Source organism: Urocitellus parryii, chromosome 6 (assembly GCF_045843805.1).
Source record: "Urocitellus parryii isolate mUroPar1 chromosome 6, mUroPar1.hap1, whole genome shotgun sequence".
Taxonomy (NCBI): domain Eukaryota; kingdom Metazoa; phylum Chordata; class Mammalia; order Rodentia; family Sciuridae; genus Urocitellus; species Urocitellus parryii.
The window spans coordinates 41,382,739-41,391,306 of NC_135536.1; positions in this window are offsets into that span (position 1 = coordinate 41,382,739).

Genomic DNA, 8,568 nt, shown 5'->3' on the forward strand with positions numbered 1-8,568 from the left:
AATTTCATTCTTCTTTTTGACTACATGAAACCCATTGTGGTGGGGCAATGTCAGCAGCTTGGGAGGCTGAGGCAGGAGAATCATGAGTACAAAGCCAGCTTGAGCAAAAGTGAGGTGCTAAGCAACTCAGTGAGACCCTGTCTCTAAATAAAATACAAAATAGGGCTGGGGATGTGACTCAGTGGTTGAGTGCCCCTGAGTTCAATCCCCAATACCCACCCCCAAAAAACCCAACACATTGTGTATGTATACCACATTTTCTTAATCCATTTTTCTATAGATAGGAGCGTAGGGTGGTTACATAACTTGGCTATTGTGAATTGTGCTGCTATAAACATTGGTATGGATGTATCATTATAGTAGATTAATTTCAGTTTTCTTGGGTAAATACCAATGGGTGGGATAGCAGGGTCATAGGATGGTTCCATTTCTAGTCTTTGTGTGTGTGTGTATGTGTGTGTGTGGTGCTGGGAATTGAACCCAGTGCCTTGTGTGTGCAAGGCCAGCACTTTATCAACTAGCCCATTTCTAGTCTTTTGAGGAATCTCCATACTTTTAATCTAAATATTTTTATAAAACAGTCAAATAGTAAAAAAAAAAAAAAGTGTTAAGTTTATTAAGTGAAAAAGTTACAATAAGCTAAGTAAATTGATTATTGAAGAAAGAAAAAACTTTTTAGAGATTCAGTATAACCCAAGTTAAAGTGATAATAAAGTTTGCAGTAGTGGACTGTAGTGTCCTAAGCCTTCACATTCACTCAAACTCATTCACTGAGTTACTCAGAGCAACTCCTAGTCCTGCAAGTTCCATTCACATTATATACCCTATACAGGTGCACCATGTTTTAAATCTTTTATACCATACTTTTATTGTATCTTTTCTATGTTTAGATATGTTTAGATATACAATATATACCATTGTGTTACAGTTGCCTAAATAATTCAGTATAGTAACATGCGATATAGATTTATAGCCTAGAAGCAATAGGTTATACCATATACCTAGATGTTTAGTTGACTATACCATCTGGGTTTGTGTAAGTATACTCTGTGATATTCACACAATGATGAAATCACTTAATGATGCATTTGTCAGAATGTACCTCTGTCAATGAGTGATGACTCAGGACTCTATTCTCTCTCTATTCTCTCTCTCTCTCTCTCTCTCTCTCTCTCTCTCTCTCTCTCTCTCTCTCTCGGGGGTGGGGGGAGGGACTGGAGATTGAACCCAGAGACACTCTACCACTGGGCTATATCTCTTTTTGAGACAGAGTCTCACTAAATTGCCCAGGCTGGCCTTGACTTTGCAATCTTCCTGCCTCAGCCTCCTAAGTAATGACTGCATACTTTTTTTTCATGATTTAATTTTTTTAAAAATTTTTTGAAATGGAACCATTATACATTGACCAAACCATATCTACTGAAGGAATAAATAAGTGAAAAAATATTCTATTGTGCAACACACTAGAAAGAAAGAAAGAAAGAAAGAAAGAAAGAAAGAAAGAAAGAAAGAAAGAAAGAAAGAAAGAAAGAAAGAAAATCCTTTAAAGGAGGAAAAATAGGTAATGGTGGGGGAAAAAAAAAAAGGATTTTATACCTCTAACCAGGTCCTCGGCCATAATGAACATTCTAAACCATGATACCATTTGATGATGGGATGTCACCACCCCATATGAATCAGTCATCAGCCTCTCTGTGATGAGTGTAAGTACCAGCACTTTGCGGAATGTGTAGGCTCAGCTTACCCACCTCCAAGCTTTGGGGGAAGGGAAATTAAGTTTGCCCTGGGAGCCCTTTAGGCCACAGGGTCTGATGTCCCTGGAACACACTCACTTAGGATCCCCCCACCTTGGCTCCATTGGCTGAAGGGACTTAGATTCCTTGGTGAGGATGAGGGAAAGGGGTGTAGTTGCCCCCAGAGGCAAGATGGCAATCGGAGGAAACCCACTGGTGTGATGTTCTGACTCTCAGAGCCCACAGTTAGACAGAATCTCCTTCCCAGGATGTGCTGTCGGTTTCCGTCAGGAATTGGGCCTTTGTGGTTGGTTCTTAAAGCCCAGAAATAAGGCACCAGGAAAAGAGCCACTGAATTTCCCCTTCCCTATGTCCAGCCTGAGCCTTCTCTAAGGGGAGATGCCCTCTTGTAGGAATTGCCTAGGTATTGAGTTTTGAGGCCTGTTTCGTTCTTAATTAACATCCTCAGACCTTAAGCCTTTTCCTAAGCTTTCTCTACTGCACTGGAGTTCTAAATCCCTTTGAGTTTTGTGTTACTGGGCCGGTCATAGGGGGATTGGGGGTTTTGTAGGGGAATTTTGTTTTGTTTTGGCTAATGGGTACATATTCAGGTACCACTTTGACATGTGGATCCTTCTCCCAACCACCAAAAGAAGCATCTGCTCACTTCCATTTTCTAAGAGTTTCTGAGGGGGAAGCTCCTATTTTTTTTTTTTTTTAATGGGAGCCTATCTATTTCCTGCACTTCAAGAAGAATCAAAATGTTCCTAAATTTCAAATACCTCATGCAAAATGTCTCCTGTAAACTCTTTTGAAGAGATCTAACTGTAAGTGAAATAAATACAACCAAAAGATACATAGGCTTGTTAGGTTTTAAAGCAACTCACATGATTTGTGCTTCCTCAAAATTGTTCAGACTCATCATGTCAAACATCATAGACAAACTTCCACATGTAGCTTATAAAATTATTTATCTATTAAACATCTTATGTAAACTATTAGAATACACTATCACTTCTGCTTTACCATGCAATTGTAAAGTGTTGTGGCCATAGGTTTCATGATTGGCTCCTGCCATTTCTCCTATTTACTTGTGATGAGTCATCTCCTGGTAACAGAGTGGAAAAGCATTTAAAAATTACCTGGTTTTGGTAAGGTCCATCACAAGTGTAAAGTATTTTATAAAATAACTACTAATTGAGACCTGACAAGACATGCTTATTTTCATACTTAAAAGACCTACTAGGGCCCAGCATTTGGAGGAAAGCCTTTGAACATCAGAAGACCCAAATCCTAGATTCTATTTTTTTTTTTTAAATAATTGTCTGATGTTGAGCTTGTCATTCTAACTTCTCTCATATTCTTTCCATCTAAAATGTAGCTCAAGCTGAGCATGGTGGCACAAGCACAAAGTCCCAGCTATTCAAGAGGCTAAGGCAGCCCAGGAGTTTGAGGCCAGCTTGGAAAGTTTGCCCCGGGGATGCCCTTTAGGCCACAGGGCTAAAACATATCAAGAAACTATCTAAACAAACAAACAAAAACAAAACACAATTGAAAATACCTGTCAGATCTAAGTCCGAAATTTACTCTCTATGGCAAAGGAAATGTAAGTGATGACGATTTATAAATAGCAAATGGAAGATTCTATTTTATTTCTGAATTTGGTTTATGTTTGCACTGTGAAAATATAGAAACCCTCCAAAAAGATGAGATGAGAACATTGTCACTGACTCCTTACCTTGATTGATTTTTTTTTGTCTTCGTATATTCTTCAACTATGTTGAGTTGTTTGAATACTGCACTGTTAAGTACAAAATAAAATTTACCAAAAAAATCTTTCTCAACTTAAAAACTTTTATCTATTTGAAATGGAGTCTCGAACATTTCATGCATTTTTAATGAAAATGATTCACAAGGGCTTTTTATTAGGTTTTGGTATAAATCCACACATCAACTTGAAAGGCCCAGTTCTGATGCAGCTGTTATACATTTGCTTCACAGCTTATTTGTAATGTCATTAGTCACTGTCAGGTCTATTAGTCAGAAGTTTCAAATATATAATGAGACTCACTTGTGGATGTCATTTTTAGTAATTTTTTTGATGTTGACATACAGTTTAGTGTGTTGAAATTCAGCTTTATTCACAGATATCTCCTTCTGTTCTTTTGCAGATCAACATGAATCACTCAAAACTACAGTGCCTCTCTATGTTTTAGGCATTTGTGTCATCATATTAATTTTTTATCCTTTTACTATTTTCATTAATTATTTTTTCCCTTTAACTTTTACTGACCAATGTGGACTAAATTGTAATTGCAACATTTCTATGAAATAATACCAAATTAAGACCGATAGTGTCACTTTGTAAGTTAGTGAGGAATATTAACATTTTTGAACACAGTAAAGTTGATTTAAAACCAGATAGGCTTTGAAGCAACTTTTGATTTATATTTAAGTTCTAGTTTTGAAGGATTTTTAATATTATGTTACAGTTCAGATATCCTTAGAGTGTCTTATAAAATTCTGGTGATTTCAAAACAACACAGCTTTATATTATCTTTATCTTATTCCACTCTTACTAAAAAGCTAAAATAAACTATAAAAAAGAAGTATCTATATTAACTTACATAGATGAATTGACACTAAATCTAGTATAGATTGCTTCATATGGTTGATTATTTGCTCATTAAGTGAATATATACACAGGCATAATGGCACATGCCTGAAATCCCAGCAGCTCAGGAGGATCAGACAGGAGAATTGCAAGTTTAAAGCCAGCCTCAGCAACTTAGTGAGGCCCTAAGCAACTTAGTGAGACCTGTCTCAAAATAAAACATAAAAAGTGTTGGGTTTATGGCCCAGTGGTTATGTGCACCTGGGTTCAATCTCAGAGGAAGAGGAGGAGGGGGAGGAGGAGGGGAAGGAGGAGGGGGAGGGGGAGGGGGAGGTGAGGAGGAGGGGAGGAGGAGGGGGAGCCCAGAAGAATATACAGTCCTTACCTACTTTGTACCAGATGCTATACCAGGTGAAGAGAGTAAGTTGATGAATAAAATTTAGGCACTACTTCAGTGGAACTCAGAGTTTGGTGGAAGAGATGAACAGAGTAATTTGTGTACCACAGAATCAATGCCATTTGAAATGTATAAACTGGGCACTATGGAACCACAGAAGAAAGCTGCTAGGTCTTCAGGTTTAGAAAAATCTTTCTGAAAGAGATTTCACTGATGCTTTGACTTTAAAAATTATTTTAAGTATTTATCAAAGTAATATATTGAAATGTAACAATCAAATAATTTAGAAGAGCTTGAGATTAAAAACTAACAAAATTACTTCTCTTCAACAGGTGTTTGGCTTCCTATAAGCAAAAGTTGTTTTAAACATTTTTATTTCCATTTATTTTGATGAATCTATCTTAAGATTCAATTATATCATTCTTTTACCTTTGATCATTTTAGTTATTTATCATTTTATTACTTCTACAGATTACTTCTGTGATAACAAATACCTGATAGATAGACTATTGTATGATTTTGTCATCCATATTCTTTCTTCTACCTTTTTTCCTCCAACACTTTCTAACAGTTTCAGCTAACTTATTGCTTGATATTATTATCATTTATAAATAATTTGATATAGAACAACAATCAAAATTTTTATTCTTTTTCTATAAACTGACTCATAAAAAAATTTACACTGATTTGATTATGCTGGGTCAGGTACTGTGCTAAAATGGAATGGATTTCTTATCAATTGCTTAAAGATTTATTTTCTCCACATCATACCATGCCTTTTAACACAACTTTTTTCTTTGATTTTGCTTTGGGTTAGTAATCAATTTTTCTCTCATGTTTTAGAGAGGTAATATATAGCTTTATCATGTTTTTCCCATAATTGTCAGACTGAGGCCTTTTCTCAATTGCCCTCCTCCTGGCACCATTCATCCTCCCACTCTCATCCGCATCAGTTACTCTGGAATTTCTACACAGCCTCTTTCTGGGAATTTTCTGCATTGTTTTCCTGGGAGGGATCCTCTCATTCTGAATCCCATCTCCCCTCTTTTTTTTTTTTTTTTTTAATCTTCTTTCAATTTTTCTAGCAAACATAGTAAAATAACTCTTTAAAAATATGTGCTAAATATCATATTGACAAATTACTCTGGTGTGTGTGTGTGTGTGTGTGTGTGTGTGTGTGTGTGTAGGGGGAGATTGGACTGAAGATCATTCTAGAGTCAAAGATTTCTCTATAAACCCAAAGACATTGATTTATTTTCTGAATATTCAATATTGGTAATAAATTTATATTAATCCATTATCATTCTTTTTTGAGAACCCATTTTTTTTGCAGGGGTGGGGGGTTGCCAAAGATTGAACTCAGGGGCACTCAACCACTGAGCCACATTCCCAGGCCTATTTTGTATCTTATTCAGAGACAGAGTCTCACTGAGTTGTTTAGCACTTTAATGCCATGTTAGGGTCTGTAAACAAGTCAAGATGGCGCCTGGCATTTTGCCAGAGGGAGTGGTTTATGATGTAACGCCAGGGAGCCATTAAGTGTGGAGGTTCCTTATTGGTTGATTGCTGTATCTAGTTTACGTTAATTAAGATAAGCTGTGTGGCATGTATATATACACCTCGGGTCCTACAATAAACGGCTCCCACTCCTGCTGTATCAATGTACACAAGTTGTTCCTCACCCCCCCGGTTATTTTGCTGCAGCCAGACTTCGGCAATGCCAGTCCAGCTAGACATCTTAACATAACCAAAACCAGTATATTGATGTCATGTCCAGACCTGGTCACTGTATGTCTCTCTCATCTCAGTAAATTGGAACTATTTTTCCCATTTTTCAGGCCAAAAGTGTTCTAATCAAAGTTGATTCTTCTGTTTCTTTCACATCTCATATTTATCCCATCAGGCAAACCTATAGAATTTACTTTCAATAAACCACAGAATGGTATCTCTTCCTAACCACCTTCATTATTCATGGCTAAGTTCAAGACCCCCATAATTTTGCATCTAAATTGTTACAATAGCCTTTTAACTTGTCTATTACTGCCCTACTCTGTTCTTCAGCAATTGCTTTTCAGCAGGTTAGTAGGAAGAAATGTTTTTAAGTGTTACCTTGTATTATTCAACAGCTCCAGATTTCCTACAATGGGCCCATGCAATTGCCAATCTGACTCATCATAAAAACAGTTCTCCTTATAAGGACCTAAATGAGCCTGCTTTAGGTTCCTTATATGGACCTAAAAGAGAGCCTAAAATTGACTGCATTCCATTATGTCTTTGATTTCCTTTTCTAATCCCCTCAGTGTTTCTGCTCAGTTACATAATACCCCACCAACACCAACACCAATCTTGCTCTTGGTTAAGCATTCCAGAACTCTTCAGTCCCATAGCTTTTGCAAGAACTGCTTCTTCTGCCCTGATTGCCCTTCCCCTCAGTACTCACATGGCTCAACTTTCTCAGATATCTGGTTCAAATGCCGATTTCTCTGTGATAAGCAGAATTACAAAGGAGCCACTAAGATTCCTCTCCCCAGAAGTATGCACACAGTGTAATTCCTTTCTCTTCAGTGTGGGTGGACTTGAGAATAATGGGTGATTGCTTGTGATTAAGTCACTAATCAGTTGACTTTCAGTTCATCTAAAAGGTGATTATTCAGATTATAATAGGTGAACCTGTCCTACTCAGAGAAGCCTTTAAAAGGAGGTGAATATCAGAGAGTCAATCTAGTTGGCCTCAAAGAAAATAAACCATGTTTGTGAATCACCAAAGGCAGTAGCATGCAAAGGAAATGCAGGTGCCACATAGGAACTGAGGGTAACCACAATCAAGAGGAGCTACTAAGAAAGCAGGGACCTTAGAACTATAATCACAAGGAAGTGAATTTATTACAGTAACCTGAATGACCATGCTGAGAACTTTGAGCTTCACATGAGAATCAGAGCACAATCAAGACCTTGATTTTAACTTCGTAAGACCTTGAGCAGTGGACCCAGGTAGGCTATGCCTGCACTCTTGACTTAATTCACAAAAGCTATAAAATAACAGATTTATGGTATTCTAAAGTACTGAGTTTGTGATAACTTGTTAAACAACATTGGAAAACTAATATACTCTATGGTCTTTCCTGGCTAACCTATTTGAAATTGCAAACCTTCCTTTTTGAAGACAATCCCCTGTAATAAATATAAAATATATACATATAAATATATATTTTTTTCCTTTGTGGTACTGGGGTTGAGCCCAGGACCTTACTCATGCTAGGCAAGTGCTCTTCCACTGAGTTCCATCCCCAGCCCCTCCTTTATATTTTTATGACACTACTTTATTTTGTTTTGTCTCTCCCCAAATGAAATGGAAACTCCAGAAGCACAAAGATTTTCATCTTTTTTGTTTGCTATTTTAACTGGCATGTAGTAGACATTTAATAAATATTTGTTTAATCAATTAATAAAATTATTATCAGATATATAAATAAAAGACATAATAATCATAATATCTCCCCCAGAACAATCAAATTGATCATTTGTTTAATGTATAATAATGTCTTCAAAAATCAACTAAATTTGTAATTTAGTTAATAAAATTAATAAGTTAATACCTAATTTATCTCTAGATATGTGAAGTATTACTATAAAAAGTAAACTAAAACTTAAAAATTCATAAATTTGATGCTATAAACAATAATAGGACTGATGAATATTTATTGCAGGCTTATCATTTGTCTGATATACATCTAAATGTCTTCTTATCATCTAATTCACTTTATCCTCATAAAAACATTATAAGGTAGTTAGCACTATTATCCTCATTTTACACCTAGTGAAAC